Source organism: Trematomus bernacchii, unplaced genomic scaffold, assembly GCF_902827165.1.
Source record: "Trematomus bernacchii unplaced genomic scaffold, fTreBer1.1, whole genome shotgun sequence".
Taxonomy (NCBI): Eukaryota; Metazoa; Chordata; class Actinopteri; order Perciformes; family Nototheniidae; genus Trematomus; species Trematomus bernacchii.
The window spans coordinates 594484-620636 of NW_022987469.1; positions in this window are offsets into that span (position 1 = coordinate 594484).

Here is a 26153-nt window from a genome sequence, read left to right on the forward strand (position 1 = left end):
CGCCACAGTTCTGCAATGTTGTCTGACCCACACACTCCTTCAATAGAAGACGGTAAGGGAGTCTTACGGCTGTTTATGACTTTGACCTCTTTCCAGAAATCATAGCAACTATTGTTGTGCAGCTTTCTGGCAAGTGAGTCAGCCCTCAATGTGTCCTCATTTTTTTTAATGAAGTGGACAGCATACTTATATTTGGCATTAGTGGCCTGTTTATGTACAAACAAAGACCCCTGTCTCGGCCTACCAGATTCTGCCCACAATTTAAAAGCATCTCTAGCAGCAGTGTGTAGCTCAGTCACATATTGATGGTGTATACGATGATAATGATAAATAAAGTTGGCTTGAAAGATGAGTGTACTGTCTATCTCCCGACAGTATGGGTGAAATCAGGATGAACGGAAACAACTCCTAGTTTTGATAATTTAATCAAATCCAAATAGGTTGTTAACCTTAGAAGAAAAAGGACAGCAACAATACAACAATTAGGATCACACATATCCCATACACATTAAATCACATTCAATATAATAATCACACTTACTAGTGGCCTCTCCTGATTCCTCAATCTCAATGACGTTAATATATTTATCCCCTCTATTTATAACACATCAATAAACCCCGCGAATCTCCACCCAGATTTAAAGTCACACTCACGTAAACTGAACCCCATTAATTGAACCCTCATACACCCAGCAGAAACCATGAGTTTACAGCACAGTGAGACTTACTACATTATAGGTGATGATATTTACTTTGTGCAATACCAGGATACAAGTTGCACAGCTGACAGAAAAACAACTAAGCAAATGGTAATTGACACCCCCACACAACAGCACAACCCAGTGCTAATTAAAGCCTGATTTGTTCTGATCATGACTTTACTATAGATCAGGGGTGGGGAACCTCCGGCCTCCGGGCCGTATACGGACCGCGAGACCATTTGGTACGGCCCTCGAGGTAATTTATAAACACACGCAAAAAAGAAAAAAATTAAAGAAATCTAGACGCAAAATAATGAAACAAGCGAGTGCCTGTTTTTCCCGGGTCCTTGAACACAACACGAGCCTAACGTGTCATCACGTGGTATATGTCTGGTCTGACAGGGGTGCAGTTCTGTCGGAGAGCACCAGAACGCCGTTCCGGCACTTCAGAAATTGCAGTAGCCATAAGGAGCCGTACACATGCCGCAGTTTATGCGTGGCTGTGTCTTAGTTGAAAGCCCAGTGGCGATCTGTTCATCTGTCATACTGATCATACAGTCAATCACTTTGTTGTTATTAGCATCTGGTTAGCTAGCTATGCTAACGAATATAAGAAGCTTTTTCTCCAACCAGTGAGGTAAAGGCACATCTTTATATGATCATTATAGTTATAAAAAAATAAGAGAATAAAGTAAACAGGTATAAAATACTATATGACAGTAAAACAAAGTTGTTATTAATAAACAAGAATACAGTTTATTTGTAAAATATCTATAAAGAAAAATAAAATCTGCTTCCAGTTCTGTTTCATATGGGTGTTGAGAGATGTATCCATAGATCTCCTAATGTTGCTCTCAAAGTGCACCAGATTGATGCTTTTAACTTCAACATTTTAAAAAAAATCTTCCCGGGGGAGCATGCCCCCCGGACCCCCCTAGAGGAGGTTAGGTCCCCCCCCCACTTAAATCTTGTCCACATGGATAGGAAACTAAATACATTTGCACACATCTTGTGTCCATATCTTTCTGTTTTGGGGGTCATGCCACACCGTGCACGTGCATGCATGCGCGAGTCATGGTAAGATATCTGGATTAAGAGGTTGCTTTTTCTTTGCACAGCATGAAAGAAAGGCGAAATCAATGGGCTGTGATTTTAGTTTTTTTAAGCAGAGGTCAATCATTTGTACGGAAAAATTGAAATGGCCCTTGAGAGGAAAAAGGTTCCCCACCCCTTGATTTAGATGCTCATTGAAACCACTACTGTAAACGTAATGATTTTCCGCTTCTTTATTTGCACAAAAAGTACCTGTGAAAGACTTTTAACAGGACTGTTTGAACTGTTTCCAGTAACCGTTCCATTAATAATATGATACAACAAAGAGGCTATGACGACAAGAACAGCAAAAAGGAAGCAGTTACCACAATGCAACGGAAAACAACAAATCTAAAACAGTACATTATGTAGACATCTACAAGTGAGCAGTGTGAACATAACACTTATAAAGTTATGAATATTATCTGCTTTTACATTGTGAAACAGTGAACAGCAAATTCAATTATAGGACAAATTCATTTCAATCCAACATGAGAAAAGTAAGAATTCATCAGGATATATGGATGGTGTGAACACACACGGAGAAATGTTTTTCTGCAAGTGTTTGTAGCTCATAAACACAATTTGCAGCAAATATGGAAATATTGTATTTCAATACATCCTGCTGCTGCCTTTCCTGTCAGCTCTCATCACAGATTTCTTTCTGTCTGCAATTTGTATTTCTCTGTTTGTATTGTTGCTGCAACAGCAAAACCAAATGTCTCTGACTGCGTTAGCAAGTTTAAATTGAATTCTGCCTCCGACCCGGGGTTCTGAACGAGAGGAGGAGAGACACCAAGGGGGGGGGGGAGGGAAGGACTACCACAGCATGCCAGGTGGAGGAAATCATGGTATACACACACACACACACCCACACACACACACACCCACACACACACACACGCACAAACACAATCCATTATAGTACATCTACAGTAATGGAAGGATAATTACACAGGTAGGTTTCACACAATACTTGTGTGTGTGTGTGTGTGTGTGTGTGTGTGTGTGTGTGTGTGTGTGTGTGTGTGTGTGTGTGTGTGTGTGTGTGTGTGTGTGTGTGTGTGTGTGTGTGTGTGTGTGTGTGTGTGTGTGTGTGTGTGTGTGTGTGTGTGTGTGTGTGTGTGTGTGTGTGTGTGTGTGTGGCAGAGTGTTTCCTGGCAGTAAACACACTGCTGGTTGGCCGGGGCTGTTTTTTTTTCTTCTACAAGCATTTGAGATGGATGGACAGCTGGCAGGACAAAAACATGCTTCTCTATTTTAATACGTGAATCTGTAATTTCTAAATCATCTAAAATTAACAATCTCCGTGCTTGATTGCCATGAGTTTTTAGAATTAAATTAAAAAAAAATGTTTACAGTCGCTGTTATCCGCGCCAAGTTCCTTTTCATCCTTGACGTAATTTTTCTTGGACGGAACAAACTTCCTCCTCTGAAAGCAGTAACAGACAGTTTGATACAGAATGAATGTTTTGCAGTCACAAAGTCAATTACGACATGCAGCTGTTGATCCATCAGCTGTTTTTTCTTTTTCTTTTGACGCGTGATGGGAATAACTCTTGGAGTTTATCTTTATGTTCTCTTTGACCTTTGCAAGTTATCTTTCTAAATCAGACATGATTACAACTCCACTCTGTCTACATCTTCTCAACTCTCGTCATTTTTGTTTTTGCCAGTTCATTAACAATGAACTGGATCTTCACGAAGGCAACTTTCTGTCCTTTATATTGTAATTTGTTCTCTTTAACTGTCTAAATCAAGAAATATCTGATAAAAGCCAAGGACTGATGAAGAGGTCAAATATAAGACAGTCAATGTATTTTGACCAGTTTCCAAATGCAGGCTTTCAAGTCTTCATGTCAAATGCAGAAGTTAGCATCTCAGGCCCCCTTTACACGAGAACGAAACGGCTTGTATCTGCATAGTTTCTCTTACGTATAGCCCTATTATTTACACAAGGCCGTAACAAACGGACCCCACAAACGATAACGGGTCCCAAGGTGGATAGATTTGCAAACAAAACTCTCTGGGGGGTCAAACGAGTCCGTGTATACGAATATTTCCTGAAAATAATAACGATAGCCCCACCTCTCCCCGCCTCTGCTGCTCACTGCTGTAGCATGGCCAGTAGCTACTGCTACTGACCATGCTACAGATGTTAGTGCAACATCTACAGCTCCTCTAGCACAACCAACAGCAACAAGTGGACATGGAGAATTACATGAACTACTACATGTTGCTAAATCCACCGCGGGGCATAAACAGAAGGGTAGCCATGGCAACATTGCTCCGGGGCTGCCCCGGGGTCTTCTTCGCTGCTTTTGGTGTATTTTGTGGCGGAAGTTACAGCGCCACTTACAGTCCCGGCATATGTACTACAGCGTGTCCAGCGCTTTCGATCGGTCTCGTGTGGAAGTACAGCGCCACTTACAGTCCCGGCATATGTACTACAGCGTTTCCAGCGGTCTCGTTTGAACAGACACGTTAAATTAAACGAATGCATGTGAACGGAAGACTTTTTTGAAAGCGCATACTGTGCATAAACGCAAACGTTCCCGTGTAAAGGCAGCCTCAAGCACTTCCTCAACAAATCGCCTGTTACAAAATAAGCTCTTTGGCAAACAAGAGGATAATCTCCACATATTAACACCACTTATTGAAGGGTTAATGCAATATCCAGAAGTAAAACGCTTACGGTAGGCTGTAAAGGAACTACAGCACGGTCTAATTTTCGGTGTGATGACATTTAGAATCTTGTGAGCAACTGCCGTTTTTGACACATCGAAGCATCAGACATGAAAACTCATCAGCTTGCATGAACCATATATCTTATTTGCCAAAATGCTGACTCATTTGCAGGTTTTAGGATGCATTCCTGCTCTACTCATTACCACATACAATGTTTTAACAGGATCTATGCGGTCCAAAAAGCAGCATGTCTGGAACCAAAAAAGGAGAAATAAAAAGATCAGGGTTGTAAAACAACAGTGACAGTAATAAGAGTACGCCAAATCCAAAACACAGGGGATCTGAAATCCGACAATTGGATTCAAATCTGTGTAACACAAATGTACCAGTGCTAATGTAATAACTCCACACAGTGCCTTTCTAAATGTTTCCTCAGGTGGCATCAACCTCCTTGCAGTTTAATATGATGCGACAGCAGGAACATCTCCCGCTCTGAGCTGTCAGCAGCAGTGTGCGGGCGACAGACCCTGGCTGACAACGTCTCGTTAAGAAGGCTCGTTAAGAGACCCCTCGTTAAAGGGAGCACTTTCAACCCAAAAACCGATGCTGAAGTTCAACTGATTAGTCAAAAATAATATGATACATGCAGGAACTGTGACATGCAACAACAGAGTGTGTCAAAAGTTTAAGAGTTGAATAGCTTAGTGTCTCTTCCTCTACTGTGTGCTTCTTGATCATCCACAATCACAGGATCATTAGTGGAGAGACGCTGACACTTAATACTTTCTTTCCTAGAAACTTTTTTTTTCTTTTTTGAATGTGTCATTGTGTTGTTGTGTTGTTGTGTTGTTGTGTGCAGTCACTGTGTAAACCACCAGGGATACAAGTTATTACATCTTTAATGTGTCTAAAGAATATTGGAGATCCTGGAGTTTGTATTGTTTCTGATGGGTGAGAAACGAAATGGAAAAATCTAAATAAAGTGTTGAAGTATACCAGTCCGTAGATTTCTACTGCGGGAATGAGGACAATTTAATGGGGGTGCTGAAAAGTGCCATATAACTTGTCGTTCCAAAATATATTTGGGGACCATAAATGTAAAATTGAGCTGTCTGAGCATAGGTGATCACAAAGTTTCCTAAATCTTTACAATTTTGAAATGTGACTGAGTTAGCACAAAGTGAAACATATACAGACAAATTGCTCTTAAGTCCCGTTATTGTATTTTGGCAAATTTATTTCGTTTTCTATCCTGCAAAACTCATATCAACCACCTTTCCCAGCAGCATCAGAGAGCTCTAATAAACCAACTCTTTACTACACTACCTAGCACCAAACGCCTCGTGACAAAAGTGGAAAATCTAGCAGCTAAATAGCCAAATGTTTTTCTGTTACATACATTCTCAAGATTCAAGATTCAAAGGTTTTATTGTCATATGTGACCTGCTCTATCGAAATCAGTCGCATTGACCCGAAGACACATTTTGAGTTGTATACACTGTTGGAAAGAGGAGATTCCTAGCTTTCTAATGATATCAGGATTGTTTTTGTACTCCAAATATTAAGCAAAATATGTCACATTATATAATGACTGTCACCGAGTCATCATTTTGAGAAAAAGGCCTTCAAAGTTTCCTCTTCTCTGGAATCCATCGATCTGATTGATTATTAGCGGAGCAAATGATCAAAATAGTTTGGAGGGGAAATATTTTGGTTTGGATTACTGGTCTGGGGGAAGCTCGCGAGTGTGTGTGTGTATGTATGTGTGTGTGTGTGTTTGTGTAGTTTTGCGTTTGTGCGTATTGTGTTTGTTTCCCGGGGAAAACACTCACGAGAAACACCGGCTGTTGTTATGCCTGCTGTGACGTCAAGTTACTCCGTTCTCCGCTTGTAATTATGCCGTTACAAGCTTCATAATTGTATTTATCATCGGAATTTTCCGAAACAAGTTTAATATTCTGAAAGCCAAGACTTTGTTTAATTGAAATCAGATGAAAACAAACTGTAACGGACCCTGCCGTGTTATCTATGATTACTATACGCCTTACATTCATAATTTCAGCGGGAGGGAGGGGGGGGGCGGCGCTCCGGAAGAGCAGAGTGCGAGTGAGAGGTGCCTGTCATCTTCCCTTTACAAGCTTCACAAATATATTTATTGTGTGATTTTGGAAATAAAAGTTTTATATTCTGAAAGCCAAGACTTTGTTTATTTAAAATCAAACAAAACACTTGCAAATCCACGTTTATTTTGAAATGAGCCGTTGCGACTTCTGCCTGATTTCGATAGAGCGGGTCACATATTATGCACAAAACTACAGTGTAGAAATGGCAATGAAATTCTTCTGACCTGACAATCCAACATATACAATAAAATACAAAAATACAAAATAAAAAGTAGTGCAAAAAGTCTATATACAATAGAATATGATATGTACAAGAACAGAATATTCTAAGTGAATTCTGCGTTTAAGATTTATTACTGCACCACATTAACAAAACCATCTGAGAAATAAACCACAAGATATCGTCCTCCATGTTGTTTCTTTCGCAACGTGGGAAATAGGACCATCCGAGAAGCACGTGAATGCACCATTGACCTTGGTTAGTGCAATTCTAGTTTTACAAGAATCATTTATGAAATGACCATGTGAACAAATGTCAACAATTTGAATTGAGTGGCTTGTTGTGACAAACTTATATTGAATCACCCACACATCTATAGTTTCCCTCTGCTTTAGAGTGTTTAAAGCTTTATCTTTCATTATGCAACCACTGACTTCACTGTGTCCCCCTAACTTTCAAAACCAATCCCTACTTGCCCATCTTCACACACACACAAAGACACACACACACCATTGATAAAGTGAAGCCGACAGTAATCAGATGCATCCAGAAAGGTCAAGGCTCTCGCATTTCCATGAGGAGTCTTTCACTGCCTTAACATATTACTCAGTGGATTAAATTCAATAACCTCGTTCCCACACACATATGATTGAGCAATCCATATTAATACCATTCACACCATTAAAAGGACCCCCACTTTCATGTGTATGCATTATTCACAGCTCGACCACAGTGTGAGTTTCTGCATATTCACATAATCAAAGATGCTGTGACCTCCAGAGAATGTGATGGAATTATCTTTGATGACAAGGTGATAGAGAGAATTATATGATACGGAGACAACAAAACACGACAGAGAGCAACCTTCAAAACACCCTACATATATTATATATGGCAATTAAGAGACTTTTGATTATTGCAACTAGAGATGTCCCGATCCGATCACGTGATCGGGGATCGGAGCCGATCACGTGATTTTCAAAAGATCGGAATCGGGAGAAAAAAATCGGGGATCGGGAATCTTTTTTTTTTTTTATAAAATATTTTTATTATTTTATTTAATGTTACAAAACAAAAATGACCATGTTCACGTCTTAAAGTCATCCTGAGGCCTTAGTTTTGGTTTAAAATTACACAACATCATGTATGTGTTGCTTCTTTTGGGCTTGTTTTCATAGACCTGGTTGCTTATTTCTCTCAAATCTGGCAACAGAGTGGGCAGGGCGCAGTGTCTAATAGTAGCAGTAAGCTAACAAGAGGCTACGTTCAGCTGGTGCCTCGGGAGTCGGGACATAGAAAATGTCAGGAGTTTGGAAGTATTATAAAATTGAAAGCAAAGGCAGTGTAACAGCCAGATGCAATGTTTGCAAGGCGGAGGTTCCGCGTGGTGGAAAGAACAGAGCTACGTTCAACACGACCAATCTAATACAAACACCACCAAGAACAACACGACGAGTACACAGCGGCCACTCAGGTAACGGCACTGAAACAACCGACACTTTCAGAGACTTTTAAAAGGAAAGAGAAACTGCCCCAGAACAGTGAAAAGGCCAAAAACATAACAGCCAAGATAGCTGAATTCATCGCGTTGGATGACCAGCTGTTATCTGTGGTGGAGAACGTGGGGTTTAAGGGACAACTTGAATGCTTTTTTCCTTTTTTTTCTCTTAATGCATTGCATAAAGATCGGATCGGGAAAAATCGGTATCGGCAGATTGTCAAAATCAAATGATCGGAATCGGATCGGGAGCAAAAAAAGGTGATCGGGACATCCCTAATTGCAACCAATCCCTATCAACCCAATGTCAACCCAATTTGTATCTAGCAATCATTTTATGGAAGTGTCTCGACAATTAGTGGATGGATAGCTATGATCCCTCTGACCTTTGGTCTATTGCAATCAGCAGCTTAAAAGTGTTGTCTGTCCAATACTTTGGTTTTTAACCAAATATTAAGTTAATGACCTTCCAATTACCATCAGCTCAACTTTCTGTTTGGTGGTACTTGGGAAATGCCAGAATCATTCAATTAGCTTTTGCTTTCAATGAGTTGTGAAATATTATATCAATTACCCTAAACATTTAGCAACAAGCATAGGAAAATTGTATGAAATGTCACAAAAGAAATAGAAGAGTAATTAACCCAATATCACTATGAAATATCCGTAAAAACAACCTGAATAACAACAAAAAAGTTCCTTTCATCACAACTGTTGTTTGTTTTAACCACGTCCCATTCAATTCTTGCAAAATAGTTTCATAGGTAAGTGGACTTCAACATGTGTAGGACTTTCACTCAGGAAACTGTGTTCAAGTCCCATGTTAGCTGTTAGCTTTACTTTGGAACTTCATTTACGTTTTTATTAATTCTAGTTAAGTGACAAACGTACTTATTTTAACCGGAACCACAATGCCTTACTCAGTACTTTAGTTGCCTAAACCCAACCAATTGAGACTGTTGTATAGGAATCTGTAAATTAAATCAAGTTTATTTGGAAAGTGAATGTACTGGATGCATGTACTTAGGTGACAATCAACAAGTCCTCCAACTCATACGACCAAATGGGCCGATTGTTCAAGCCCTTATTATGACCAAATGTGTCGTTTGTTCAAGCGCTTAATACGACCTATAATTACGTTTTAAAGTTTTCGCCCTCTAGTGCTCCCGTTGAATGCAAACGTTACAGATGGTCGTTTATTCACAAATAACCCTCTCTGTAAAATCCTAAATTGTAGGATAGTTTGGCCATTAAAACGCTTTTTGATTAGATTTCTAGCGAGAAGTGTATATTGTACTTTTAGAATCCACGTCCAGTCGATATGTAGGATCTATAGTTTGATAGATATTATGAAGATGATTTGAGGTTTCGACAGGAGAATATGCGGTAGCTTCCATGTAAAGTTACGGGTTGAAAACAATATTTCCGGTCTCGACGTTTTCATAATAAAACCAATGATCAAATGATTTAACAGTGATATCTGCAGTACTCATCCACTAAAAAACATCAGTTTATCCTTGTTAATTATACGACATTAATTGGTTTAAATTGTGTACAATGCTTTTGTGTTTTTCCCATAGGTTTTTCTCTTTCGATTCTGAGAGACACATTTCTTTTTTCAGAGGTTTTGATAGGCTAAAATCACGCCGCAATGCATGGTGTTTATGCGATATGAAATCGAAAAACATTTAAAAAAAAATAATAATACTTTATTCCGAGTGTTCTTGCTTTTCTCTTTGGAAGTCATCACATAACGGCATTGTAATACACGGTTCGGCTGCATTAAATATTACACATCTGCCGTAGTTATTTATTTATAGAGCCCTGATGAGAAGACTTCTGGACAAACAGGAAGCACTGCCGCCGAAACTGAATACGTGACGTGGATCATAAATATATCAGCAATTAAACAACATCTTACATTTCTTTTCAAATCAAATCAAATCAAATAATTTATTGTCGTTTATTGTGTTTTGTAGTAATGTGTTTTTTATTACATGTACAGCACTTTGGCTCGACCAAAAATCGCTTTTAAATGTGCTTTATAAATAAACCTGATTTGATTTGATTTGATTTGATCAGCAATTAAACAACATCTTACATTTCTTTTCACACAGTACGTCTCCTTGCAGTATCAATACTAATTCGGCTGACTTTTATATTTGATCCAATTAGTAGATAGGTTATATTTACACCATAACAGCTGATAGAAAGGGACACCTAGTGGTTAAAAAACGTTATTGAATTTTTTGGTTGAAATTATGTTATATTTTGTTGAAATTATGTTATATTTGTTGAAAAAAATATTAAGAGTACATACTTTCATAGGGGGAAAGTAGAAGGTCAATGATAGAAATATAGAATAGAAAATATCAAGAAGATACTGTAGTGATCTCTACAATAAAACAGTTTAGTGCAGGACGTCCAAAGATATTAATAGGAGGATGTGCTAAACAGACAAACTAATAAGGCTTTATTTAAACATTAAAGAATACTTTAAGTTAAGGTCTTCTTTTGAATAAGAAAAAAACGTTGGGGGTATCCACAGATAAATATTAAGTCTGACAAAGTACAATCACCTTCCCTGAATTTGACTCAGGTGTAACTAAAGTCTGATTTAAGGGTTGTTTATATTTCACATCATTAATCAGAATCTGCAAAGTAACTAAAATAAATATAGTGGAGTAAAAATACCAGGTTAACCTCTGAATTGTAGTGGAGTAGAACAAAGTAGTACATGCTGCTGTAACAAAAACATTTCCCAACTTGGGATCATTAAAGTATATCTTATCTTATCTTAAGATGATCGATGGCTACTGCCATATTTGCAAAATGTGCCTCTGAACCTTGACAAGTGCATGTTTCAGGCTTATCAATGAACAACAGGAGGGGTCACAGACACAAGCAATTTTCACCCATTTATTAATTATATGTTTTAAATTTGACAACACCACTGTGTTTCGTATCGTAAAGCTTTTGATTCAACTTTTTTTTATTTTGTTTGTTTTTATTATGCCTCCTGTAGCACCTTGGAATTCTGTTAGCAATGAAAGGTGCTTTATAAATCGAATTTATTATTATTATTATTATTATGTGTTTCGTATCCCCTAAACCTCCAGGGTGTACACAGTACTGGCAACTTCTAATTGTGGGAAAAACGAAAACGTTTTATAAAACTACAATTCCCGTTAGAGACGTGCCATAGAACATGTTGCGAAACACACAATAGCCAGCATGTGTAGTTCTGGGGGGGGGGGGGGGGGGGGGGGGGGCGGGCTGGACCCGTCCAATTCCAGTTTTGGATAGTCTGTCGTGGTTCCATTCCATTTCAAAGAGCTGTTGACGCTCGGCGTAACCTTGTCGCACTGCCACTCCAACATCCAATCACAGGACTTGAGGACTAATCACGGGGTTTGTAAAGCAAGGCGGATGTTGTAGTCCCAAACGATAGCTGGGGATTCTGGTGTAGTGTCTTCGGAAACTCTGTAGTGTCTAAACTCCGAAAAAACTATTTGTTTCTCCGAATCGAAGGTTAAAAAGACAAAAGCATTGTACACAATTTAAACCAATCAATATTGTGTAATTAACAAGGATAAACTGATGTTTTTTAGTGGATGAGTAATGCAGATATCACTGTGTAATCATTTGACAGTGAGGGGAATACATCCGGTTTTATTATGAAAACTTCGAGACCGGAAAAACTGTTTTCACCCACGCTAACTTTACATGGAAGCTGCCCCATATACACGTTATCCTGGCGAGACCTCAAATCATCTTCGTAATGTCTATCATTACATGTTACTTGTTAGACGCTTTTATCCAAAGCGACTTACATACTCAGTACTGTGGACAATCCCCACAGGAGCAATTTGGGGTGAAGTGTCTTGCCCAGGGACACAACGACATGCTGACTGCAGTGGGGTTTGAACCTGTGACCCCCTGATCCGAACACCCACGCTCTATCCACTGCGCCACACGCCTCCCTATCAAACTATAGATCCTACAGATCGACTGGACGTGGATTCTAAGAGTACAATATACACTTCTCGCTAGAAATCAAATCAAAAAGTATTTTAATGGCCAAACTATTCCACAATTTAGGATTTTCCAGAGAGGGTTATTTGTGAATAAACGTCCCTCCGGAGTGTTTGCAATCAAGCATGTTGTTTCTTACACGACCACTAGAGCACCTCTAGTGGTCGTGTAAGAAACAACATACACTTTAAAACGTGTCTCTGGGTCGTAACAAGGGCTTGAACAATCGGCCTATATGGTCGTTTTTTGTAGGAGGACAGGCTGGTGACAATATACATTCCCAGACACTCACAAAGCGGAAACGTACACGATATCCCGGATACGTACAAAACTGCTAGAGGGGTACCTAAAGCATTTGGTCAAAGATTTGTTGCCATGTCATTGTTTTTCTCACTATTGCTGAGCTTCACACTTCATTCAATCTGTATTCATGTCAATCTTGGCTCTGTGATGCCTTTGGTGACAAACCGTGTTGTGTTAACTTGACATTAAAACAAAATTTGACCTGACTAGAATCAGACAGAACCTTCTGCTCGCTGCTTTGACCTTTCACTAGACTCCATGCTCCTCTAATCTTGTAACTCAAAGATGCAGAACAGGATGCAAAAAAAGCAAGAGACGGCACAACAACCATTTTTAAACAACCTTCTGAGCTTCTCTGTACATTTGAAGTGTACGTAGCTTCTGGTTTGTAAAGTCACATGTAATAAAGTCTGAAGTCCACTAGATGTTCTCTAAATCTACTGCAATCATATGTTTCCATTTTATTGATTGAAGATTCATTAAAGAAATCTTATCATTTATAAACGATAAGGTGTGATAATACTGGCAAAAAGAATGGTGGAAACCAGTTGCGTCGCCTGCCACGAATGTTTTTTCTGTAGCCCCGGACAATTCTCCCTCAATAATATAATACATTAACCGTGCTTTACCTGAACCTCATCATGACACTAGAGAGGACGGCAGGATTGTAATTTCCCGTGTTCAGTGAATGCAACAGAGGCCAGACCAATCAGAGAGTTGCATGGAAATACAGTACAAGTACAGTTTGTTTTTTTAACCTGGTTAAATAAAGGCTACAAACAAGTACTTCTGGGTCTCTGTGTTTCATTCAAGCTCGGCTCTGTGTGTGTGTGGCAATAGCGCATTTAGTGTGATTGAGCGAGCGAGAGAGAGAGAGAGAGAGAGAGAGAGCAGGGACCATGGGGCACCAGGGGCAGGGACCGTGTTGTTAGCATCTGGTTAGCTAGCTGCACTAACGGACATTAGGACTAAAGCAGGGGTTCCCAAACTTTTCAGCCCGCGACCCCCAAAATAACAGTGCCAGAGACTGGCGACCCCTGTCAACGGGGGGGGGGGGGGGGGGGGGGGGGGGGATGCTAGTGAATTAATTAACATTTTTGGGAATATCTCCGCAATGGAGCAAGTGTTTCACTTTCGATTGCATGATATAGCCCAGCGCAACACCTACCATTTTCAGGCGATTTGTAATCTGTTCTAGAAAAACGATGTTTTTTTTTTTTCAAGAAGCATATAGACCAAACAATGGATGTATTTTATGAACATCTATCCATGCTGAAAGTAGATTTAGATGTGTTAGGAGTGAGATAGAGATTATTATGTAATATATGCATCTGATTAAGCATTGCATGGAGGCTGTTGATGATCAGAGGCTGTTGTTGGGGCTGCATAAACGTTTTTTTATTTTTGTTTTGTAGGCAGACCATGCAGGCCTCAGAGAGTTAAACTTGGGCCTGCGACCATAGTTTTACTGTATTTTGTTTTAAAAATCCACAGCGGAGGTTTGTGTCGTACTACATGCAGTGTGTTTTGCATATCTCTCAGTAGCCAACGATCTGTGAGTCTGTTGGCTCGGACATAAACTCCGTAATAAATGTAGTCTACATTTCATAAGAGGTGTAAAACCTGAGAGCATTTTAAATCGCATTTGAACTAAATGCTTATATAATTTGTAGTTGTATTTGTATTGTTGATTTATTGTGTGAACGAGGCGATGTAGGGAAGGTTAAGCTGTCATTATTAGGCTGTTATGTACTGTTGGAGTGGTAAGCAGGCCTATTGTTTTTGGATATTTGTGGAGTTAGGTGGTCTGTGAGTGTTTTTTTATTGGTTAAGTGGTCCTTGGTATGAAAAAGTTTGAGAAACACTGCGCTAGTGGATTGTCAACGGGGGAGCCTCGCTGCGGGGAAATTATACAGATGGCTAGTCCGCCCCTGAAAAATTTCTATGCACACGTTATTATTATTAATTTAATAATTTAAAAAAATGACCGGGGGGTCGCGACCCCCACTTTGGGAACCCCTGAGCTAAAGGACTCTCTGAGTGTTTAGATAGTTAACTTAAGTCTAAGTTATCTCAGTGGGTCTCAAACGGTTTGGTCACGAATTATGTAAAAGATTATTTCCGAGGCACACCTTCATATGATCATTATAGTTATAAAAAAATAAGAGAATGAATGAAAAACAGTTATGAAATACTATATGACAGTAAAACAAGAATACAGTTTGGAAGGGGAGTGATTTGTAAAATATCCATAAAGAAAACGAAAATCTGCTTACAGTTCTGTTCAGTGGCGTTTTTATATGTACAAAAGTGGTGGGGCACAAAAAACTTAGATGTCTATATATAAGCTTCTGCAGTGACGTGCAGTGAGGTTCATGGCTGGTGAGGCACTGGCACTGACTCTTCAGGTTTACAAATATTATATTTTGACCTAAACCAAAATATAATATTATTTTCAAAAGCTTTTTTTGTCTGATGCTTCGATTAATTTTAAACAGACAGTTCAACAAAAGGATACCCAAAAAATGTCATTTTATCATTTAAATATTGAATTGTTCTCTCTTAGTAAGATCCCATTTTCAATAAAATGGCGGTCTTACCTTGACTTGAAGATGAAGTCCATTTGCCTATCCTTCTGGACAAACATTTCTATTACTTTTTTGTAAAAGTCCTCCTTATGTTCTTGTAGTTTCAAAAGTCTATCATAAATCTAATCCATAGATTTATGATAAAAAGATTATATAAGTAGGGTAGACATGTGGATGTTATCCGGCTAATCAAAACGTGCATTTATCTAACAGGTACGTTTCCCACAGATCTTATTTCGAGCTATTTTCTAAAATCCTCTGGAGAAATCTCATTGCTTTTTTGTGCTTACTTCCTGGTTTTAGGACGCGCCACTGCAGCTCTCTCATCTCCTCTTCACACAGCACACTTTTCGCGGCACACGTACTTACAGCCAATCAGCTCTGAATGATTTGAGATGACGTATGGTGGGGATGGTAGCTCCATGCCCCTCTGGTCATTATTTTTTTGCCACACACATTTCATTACAAAATACTCTGAGCATGCGCAGTGAAGTTTTTACAGTCACCGTTCACTTCACAGCGAGAGGAAGGGGCATAATCAGGTTTTGTCCCACATGGCTCTAAACAGCTCAATAGGCACACACTGTGACTGTAGACACACTAATTAGAAGAACACAGACTAAAACAGCAATGTACAGACGAATCAGATGATTAAACATGATCTTAAAATATATTTTATATATTTTTTTATTTATTTTTTTGCATTTTTGTAATCATTATTTGTAATACTTTCTGCTGACACTAGGTGGGGCTGTGCCCCACCTGCCCCTAATGACCAGTCGCCACTGGTTCTGTTTCATATGGGTGTTGAGATGTATCCATAGATCTCTCCATGTTGCTCTCAAAGTGCACCAGATTGATGCTTTTAACTTCAATATTTAAAAAAATATTCTTCCCGGGGGACCACCCTAGAGGATGTTAGGTCCACCCACTTTACCCTTGCTTACACCTATATGCTGTGAGCTGATTATCGAGCCTTCATTGTAACAGTCGTGGGTGTACTGTGTGCGTGTGGGGAGTGTTGCAGTAGAACATTCAGCTGTAGCCCGGCACCTTAATGGGAAACCCTACATGTTTGAGCACCCTCTATGAAACGTCAAGCTACCCCACAGCACCCCCAAAAGAAAATCTCTGGCGCCGCCACTGTGGGCTAAACCCCGATGGTTTCCAGGTCCAGGAAACGCCATCAAGTTACAGAAAAAAATTGGTTTCGGGCATCTTTTCTACAATTCTAATTATGTATATCATATTTTTTCATTTTACTGAAACTGAGACCAAATTCATTAGTTTATTGGCCAAAAGGTAATTATTATTTTTATAATTATAATTATTATTAGTATTTTATTCAAACATTAAGCATACAACAAATAACTGAGAATTTAAACCTGTAAACATTTAACCAATTGCTACATTTTTAAACATGTAAACATTGAACTATATGACGGTAACTGAATAACGTCATAAGTCTTTCCGAGGTCTTTAGTTGGTTTTTACTTCGATTTTCGACTAACTTCCCACTATAGTGTCGTTTTCTTTGATAAGTCGAATTATGTGATGCCTTTGAAATTTTTCTAGGCAACATAAAAGCAACACTTACATCTCAGGAATATTATATCTTGCTTTAAACGGTCTGCTTTCTTTCACCTCGATCAGGGCTGAGTGGATATTTTCAGGTGAAATACAAAAGAAATCACAGTTTGTGTCTGCTACCAGAAGACTTCTAAATATTTCATGTACAATTCTAGGACATTTGACCTCCTGACTCCTGACTGCATATACCCACTTCATATATCAGAAAAACCAACAAACTGAGCATCAGAACCTCGGTTTGACCTTTCAGCAGAGCCAAGCGCTCGTGTGTTTAATCCCTTTATGAAGTGCCGTGGGGAGGTGAAGGATATGGGGATCCTGAAGTGTTGTGAAGTGTGGAAGCTGTGTGAAGGGGGCAGAAACCTTCATTATTATGGAGCAGAGCAGAGTGTGGGATATGGAAATTATGTGGGATTCACATGAATTACAGTAAAGAGTATGTGACTCCATATATCTGGTTTGTTAATAACGCATAATCATTTCCTTTTTCATCATAATTCAATCATTTTCAAATGAATACTTTGGAATGGGCTCGGGGCCACATACAGGATAGGAGGTAATGAGAAATAGACAGTGAGAGGATGATATTGTCGGCCTCACCATAGCCTAAGCATTGCCGAAGCAACAGCACCATAGTACTAATACATAAATGTTTGGGACTTCATTAAAAGGAGAAAAATCTATACAAACTCTAGTGCTGTGTCTCTATTCGGACACTCTCCTTAGTACATCACCATGTTGTACAATGGGAATTTCAACCGTGTAGTGTTGTGTCAACTCGCACACAGCTACTCTGCACTACAAGGAAGTGACAATAGCCATTAGGCGCTTTCACACCAGAGTACTTTTCCCAGGAATAGTTCCGATAGTTCCTGGGATTGTGCGTTCACACCAAAAAGATCTGGAACTAGAACATTTTTTTTGCGAACCTTTTCACCCCTTTTTAGTCCCTGCTAGAGAGCAGCGGAGAGAGACTAACTTATGGCAACACAAAAGAAAACATGGGAGCGGTGGAGTGATGAGGAGGTGTCGGCGCTTCTGGCGATTTACTCGGAAGGCTTCAGTAGAAGGGTTGGGGACTGGCTTTTACTGAAGCCAGTCCCCAACTCCGGGGACTTCCGGCCGGGGACTTCGGGTGGCAGTATACGCCGTGAAGTTGTTTGCGGCCTGCCAGTAAACCCAAAGCAGAAGAAGACGAAGTGACGTCAGCGGCTCCCTCAGGGACTTATTCCGGTGTGAACACGATTTACTAGATAGTTCCAGGAAATAAAAGTTCCGGGAACAATTCCTGGGGAAAGTACTTGGTGTGAAAGCGCCTAATGTTAGCTAGTTGGCTAACAACGGTATTGTTAGTGGTTGCACATCATTACAGACTGCTCAATAAAGACCATTAAATAAATGGTTGCTTCTTTTTCGTTCCAGTATAGCCGCACAAAGCTTCTGTGCCGTAGTCTGAAGAAGTCATAGCCGATGTTAGCTAACTAGCTAGCTAGCAACGGCATCGTTCACGGATGCATAATTACAGACTGCTCAATTAACCCAATATTAGATTACGGGTTTTCTTTTAGTATGGGCGTAAAAAATAAAACGATTTCCATGTATAACTTTCATCTGTTCACCAGAGCACCGGCTGGCCACACAACTTCCATTACGAAGCCAAGGTGGCGGTCGTTTTGTGTGAGTAGTGTCAAGCTGTCCACACTCAAATGTTTGAATGTTACACTTCAAATTGGGACAAACTTGCACTTGAAATAGAACATGTATACAGAGGTAGGCAAATTGAGACTGTAACAGTCAAAACTTCTAAGTTTAAATGGAGAGTGTACTCTAGATGTATTTTTTTATTTTTTTTATTTTGGCATCTTACAATGCTACAGCACTGTTTTTAATCAAAGATGATCTCCTTTAGAGGAAATACAGCTGCTGTGCGCCGCACTGGCTTAACTTTGTTTCATGCTTTTTTAATTGGAATGTCACAACCAGGAATTACAGTAGGTTTCGCATCAAGTAAAAGCTGCTTCTGAATGAAACACAATCTGCATTTGTCGGGAGAGGAGATGAACACTGATGACATTTCCCCTTTCAGTGATATAATACTGAGTGAACAGGGCGGGTACAGAGAGGAACAAGATGGAAAGTCAAATATTGTTCTCTTTTCAGCTAGAAAGTGTGAGGAATGGGCAGCGAAATCATGTTTGACAGACAGGGCTTTTGTGTTAGATGACAACCAAGCTGTTTGTGAACATCAATATCCGAAAGAACAGGTTCAGTGTAAAGAGGTCGGCAAGATAAGAAAATGTTCAGAGCAGAAAGAGATGAAAGATGCAGAAAAATGAAGCAGAAAAAAATGATTTTATTGTACATCAATCCTCAAGTTGACTTACTGTTTGTTCTTATGTGTGCCTGTTATCTACAGTATTCGTGTAGTATTACATGTTATTATAATGTTATGTTCATTGTGAAGCACTTTGGCAAACCCTCTGTTTTTAAAATGTGCTATATAAATAAAGTGGATTGGATTGGATTGTTCGTAAGTGATTCTGTACAGATGTGGCATGTTACAAATATTAAACAATACAAATATGGTTGAGGCCATTTTCTGCAATGACTGATTTTAAGCGTCTTACATGATTGGAGTCTGTTTCAACATTCAAAATATATAGAAAAATGTGTTTGAATGTGCATCTTGTTATCTGTAGCATTGGTCAAGTATTTTCTAGCCAAACAAAAACGTAATCCCCACAGGCTATATATTTGATATTTGATGCAACCAGGTCATTCAGGGGCCACACTTATTGCTCTTGGAGGATGACAGTTGAAATATATGTTGGGAGTAGTCGCAGTAGCCTTTTATTTTATCTGCTAAAATCTGGATAATCATTACGGGAACAACAACACCACAGTGATTTATCTGGAATATAGAATTGTATGACATTAGCCAAGTTCATCTTTGGCCATTTTCTTTTTTTCAAAGCCCTCTGTATTGACATCCAGCATATTGACAACAATGGCGAAGAATGAAATGGCTTAATTAACTTATTTTACTTTTTAACTCAGTGATAATATCTTAACACACTCTCCTAAACAGACTCATGGGAGGTGAATGTGGAAATATTAATCACATTATGTGTCTATAGAAAATAAACCAGAAATTCCAAGTTCACATATATCATATTTAGAACATTTGTCCTTGTTTTAGTGTGGAATATGGATCAAATGAGGGTCTGCTGATGGTTTGAGTCTGATTGAAATGTCACATTTTTAACGCACACACAGACAGGTCAACATTCACACATTATAAGATGACATGAACCCTGATCCTACACAAGCATCCTCCCTGCGTGTGAGGAGGGGAGCTGATCTCTGGTCTGTGATTTGTGAGGCTGTTTTCAATGCAGCAGGAACAGATTAAACTATAACTCAGCCCTTCAGGGAGCAGCAGCACAGATATGCATGAGGCATGGTGGCTGCAAATGCACACATCACACACCTACAAGAAAAAACACACACAAGGGCTGCATCAGATTCACACTTGTGGTCAAGAAGCTGCAACTAGACTGAGGCAATTCAGACTTTTGGTTCTTACAGTGTTCCCTTTCTGCCTTATTTACTGTACCCTTCCCCCTCCTGCCTTTCTTTCGTTCAACAAATGCTTAAACTAAATCACAGCAGCAAAAGTGAAGCACCTAGGCAAGGGTGACATTAATAACTCAGTGGTTAATATGTAAAAAATCATAGATGAACAAGATGCAAACACACATGTTGGAGCAGATTTAAACTCAATCAGTACTCAGAGTAATTCAAAGCATCCTTTCTTCATTCAGTCTTGCATTTCTTTTTATTTAGCCTTCTCTTTTCAGTTAACTGTCTTCAACCCCTTCATCTCCTGGTATCACTAACATGATAAACTGCTAGAAAAGTGCAGCATGTGTTGCAATTTAAAAACACAACGAATATCAAACAACATCTGAAATGGTCCCAAAAATGAGGGCTGCCGACAGACGATGATGATTCCCCCATGAGGGGAGAAGTCTTGGAGTTTGCTGCGCTTTCCTTAATTGAATCTATTCTATTTTTATAGTGGTGTCATTGTACATTGAGGGACACAGAATAACATAACAGGCTTTCCACCTACAGTCTTGACTCAAAATGACCTAAACTAACAGTTGTACCCTTCCTTTCTCTTTGTGTATCTTATTCCTACCAAATGTGTTTCTGTCTGTTTGTGGGTTTTTTACGAGTAATAAGCCACTTTGTGCTTATCTATAAGGAATTTCTGTTTTGACTCTCGACTCCTGAATCAGAAGGTGTATAAACAGTTTTTACTGGATATCATATTTAAAGACAAATCCTACATGTTTGACAATGTCTTCTTTTTTAATAGGCCAAATGTTTCTTTTTTTATGACCAAGTGTTTTAACTAATGAATGTTGGTTCATTCGAGTTCCATTTACCTCATTTGCACTTTGTGATATGTTAAGAAATGTTAAGATTGGACAATTGTTGAGCGGCGGCTAAAAGCATGTTATCACATCACAAGGCCTGAGTATGCTTCAAGCTAAGTGCTCTTCAGATAATCAAACAGCATCTCAAAGCCTCTCAAAGAGTCTTTTTTGCACTTGTGTTTCTTTTTTCCCTGTGTTAGGGTAACACTGTGGGGGAAAACCAAACCCTGATTCACTCTTGTTTTGGGACGAGCTTTGCTTTATTTTCATTTTTTTTTTGGTCGCTTGGTACGCCATATGTTGCTTTATGTTGGATTTATGCTTAAAATGTGGCACCTCGTTGCTATGTTACTACAGAGGTTTATGCCCAGAAAGGAATTTCCAGGCAGAGGTGATGGGCGTTTCACACTGATTGACAACGGCTTAAAGTTGCTCTGATTGGATAATGGTGTTGTGCCTCTGCAGCATCCATTGGACTGAACTGCTGAACTGCAAACACACTTATTGAAGTGATTGGTTTTTTTACCTTTTGATTGTCATATGTGGTTTTGCAGTTTGAAGTGTTGATTCTCTTAAAGATAAAAAGGTTTAAAGGTATTTCTGGGTTTAGACTGTATTTTGATCTTTTGACTTTGTGATTAGATTATTATACATTTGCTTGAATCCACAATATGAGTTTGATGAAAATGAATTGTTTATTTTTGATTGGTCCATTTTGTGCATTTTTGTAGCTAGGTTAGCCGGACTATCCCTCCATTTGATTGATATTAACCATTTGACGGATCAGAATTTCAAAAATATTCTCTTATCTAGTGCACTATTCACTTTTTGTATGTTTGGGATAAATAATTAATTAAATTAATCAGTAATGTACATTTTGTGACAAAGTGGATAAAGGAGTATTATAAAACAGACAAGTCAAATCAAGCAATCTGATTGGTTCTTAGCCGTGATATAATGAGCGTATATCTAAATGTGTTTTGTGGGAAATGTCCGGGCTGCAAAGTAACCAGTACGGTAATAGCCTTTCAGTTCCACCCAACAATTTGTATTGAATTAAATCAACATGGAACCAGTAATCACTAACTTTGTTTCCCCCGGCCCCTTATCGGAGAACACCCAGCTAGTAACCTAGCAACCAAGCTAGCGGCAGTCAGAAACTAAGGTATCTTCGAATCTATTTACAAACAAATATGGGGAAGTGTAAGTTCAACCATATTTGGTTGGAAAACATCGAATTTAGTGCTTGGTTGAAACCAGTTGAGGGGAACGTGTTTGAAGCCCGCTGCACCTTTTGCAAAAAAAAGAAACGTTTGTTTTGCTAATGTAGCAGCGGCTAGATCCCCTCCTGGGTTTTAGGCGGCGGAAGTGACGTAATCTGCCACCCAGGACAAGAGACGAGCATATTAAATGTATTATTTTCGGTTGTGTATTTGTGTTTCCAGGTATAACATTTAAGTTATAATAACAATCATAATTTGTGGATTAATTTCATTATGGTATTTGAGTTTGTTTCAGATGAACTTTTGTATTTGATGTTGCAATTTAATTTCTCCAAGAGAGACAAAAATCACTAAAAGATCTGGTGGATATCTGACCAGTATTTTCTTTTTCTTTTTTTTATACTTTTATTGTCATTACACAGTAGGCCTACTTACAATGTAACGAAATGGTTTCTCTGCATTTGACCATCCTAGTGTTAGGATGCTGCCATTATGAACGGCGCCCGGGGAGCAGTGTGTAGGGAACGGTGCCTTGCTCAGGGACACCTCGGTAGCACTTGGTCTTCCCAGGACTTGAACTGTTGACCTTCCAGTTGCCAACCCAAGTCCCTATCCACTTCACCACCACCGCCCGTATTTATATATATCCTAAATGTTCTTTGGGTTTTATCCACAAATGCAACACAAATAAGAACTGTAAGTTATTATTTAATAATCAAACCATTATTATTGAAATGTAAGTATATTTCACACATTTTAATGTTGTTATAGAGTATGATCTCATTATTCGTTAATGAACCTCATATTTGTGACAAGATGTACGTGAGCGGAACTCTCCTCTATTTAGGGTAAACGTTAAACTTTTAATACAAAAGTTGCTTAAAAAGGTCTTAAAAAGTCTTAAATTTGAGTTGGTGAAACCGGCAGGAACCCTGTTGAAACAAAGCAGAGAAATGATGACCGTTAGTGGCCACAGGTGCGAAAGCTCTCTCCAGAGCTACTGGAAGACAAATCTCGCGGACCGGAGAAAGTGGAGCAATATTCTCGCCACGCCAAGCAACAGCCTAGAACAACCTCAACCTATACAAGTAACCACGTAAGCCATTCTACTGATGCTGGACAGTTTTTCAGTGGCTGCACAATAAACGGCAACATACAAATGAATGTAAATAAATAGCCAAATAATGGATCAACGCTCTCTGTCTAATATGTTCGCTAGCTGTTAGTGTTGTTGCATAGCAACCACCTCGCACTACTGTATGTTTTGTGCTGAAGGCAACGGAGGGACTATTTTATTTTGAACATCATTATTTACTAATAAAAACTATTTAAATTAGAGTGTGTATTTTTCTTTCATATTGCCACACTTGGTAACCGTTTTATACCGTTTTTGCTTAATTATATGACAGCTAGAGGTACGTTTAGAAATGCAAATCACTTTACTGTAATGAAGTCTGTTAAATCCCAAAAGATATCATCTAAATAGTAATTGGTAATGGCCTGGACTTATATTGCGCTTTATCCAGTCTTTACGACCCCTCAAAGCGCTTTCACCCATTCACACCTCATTTATACAGAGCCAAACATCTAACATGATATCTAATCTCTCACATCTGATCAAATCAGTGAGTATGAAAATTACTTTCTTTCTCCTTTCTTTCTTACTTTCTTACTCCTTCACATCTTTCCCACCTCTTAAGTATTTCCTGCCTCTTTTCCTTACCTTTGTCCTTTCAAAGCATCCATTCCTTAATGAATCTACTCCTCTCTCAGTGCATCGAGAGGCATATTGGTGATGGAAAGCTAACCTGATTCAAATGCCATCCTCCCTTCAATTTTTCTATCTTTCCTGCATTCGTTGGCTTTAAATGAGGATATCGACAAGCTATAGAAAGGTTGATTCAGCCAAATTGAGGAGCTTTCTGTTACGATTCTTCCTGCTTTCTTTCTGTCATTCAATCAATTAGACTGACACGGCACAGCGACTCTAATGATTATGTCCTCATGAAGAGCTCTTACTGGAAATTGGCTTTCTGTCTATTTCTTAAACAAAGCAGAAGGAAAAAGTGTGTGACAGTAGACTTTGATGCAGTTAAACCCTCTCCAGATAACACAGTAATGTGAGTTTAGCATTTCTGAGGGAAACATTTGTTGGATTTAGCTCCTTCTTGTTTGTGTATACCAAAAATACTCATCAGGCGCCTGAAGGTTCTTGTTATTTAAAATTCAATATGATAATCCTGGAATACTGTTGTGTTTTGAGGGGTTTATTTCCGGTAGGTCAGGAGATTTTGAGAACTTTTATTATTTTGACCTAATTGTTTAAGACAGGTCATAAACATATTTGCCTGTAGACAAAACCGGTCTAGACTCCAGAAGATTAAGGCTGGTGCCCCACGGGAACGAAAACGGGTTGTATCCGCATATTTCTCTTGCGTATAGCCCTTTTTGCCACACGACGCCGTAACGAAACGATAGAAACGGACCCCGCAAACGACAACGGGTCCAAAGGTGGATAGATCTGGGAACGGAGCGCTCTGGGGGGTCCAACGGCTCCGTGTGATCGCCTCTATACGATCATTTTGTGATAATGACGACGCAATAGCCCCGCCTCTCCCCACCTCTGCTGCTCACCCCCGCAAAAGTACACTGCACACTGAATTCAGATTATTTATCTTTATCTCGATATGGACATAAACGCGAGTGAAGTCTAATCTGACAGGACGGAGACACGCAGCTCCTCCCGCTGTGATGCAGCGGGAGCAAAACACACACTTCAAGTCAGATCATCACCCTTAGCTATTTTAATTAGCCTACCTCTCAAACTACCTAAACTAGTTATAAATATGTTTATTTTTTACTGTCGGCCGGGTCACTCATTACAGGATCAGCTGCTGCATGAGACAGACACTGACACTGTCAGAAGAGAGGAAAAAGAGAGGACAGGCTCCGTGTATTTTATTATTATATATAGTCGTTATTCATTTGTTTTAAAGCTTAATAAATAACAAAGAAGACCTTTGACCGGTACTTTTATAATTTTGTCCTGAAGATTTAAACTTTAACACACGTTGACCAGCGAAAAACTCTGCCCGGTTCCCTCGGCCCCCACCACGGTGAATAAACAGAAGCGCAACCATGACAACCATGCTTCTTCGCTGCTTTTTCTGGAGGAAGTTACAGCGCCACGTACAGGCTCGGCATATGTACTGCAGCTTTTTCCAGCGGTTGTAGCTAAACGGAGCTGTCTCGTGTGGGGAGACACTATCCGGTGTATATTGCGTGTGGACGGAAGCTTTTTTGCGATTGCGATTGCGTTAATCCTATGCGTTTTGCCGTATGCGTTCCCGTGGGGCACCAGCCTAAGATGGACATCACAGCTGTTTCTATCGGCCTGGTGTGACTTCCTTAAATGATTCCTAACATGACATTTTTATTTTTATTTTTTTTAAACTTTCTTTTATTGATTTTTTCACAAGGTAAAATTACACAAACCAATATTACATTTCAGAGAGAACAGTGCCTGTACGGAGACGATCTACATAGTTATCAAATATTGCTTGGTTTTTTATGACTCATTTCTTATGTGCCTTAACCATTTTTCCCAGCCCTTAAGAAATTTGTCTTCCATTACTTTCAACTTGTAT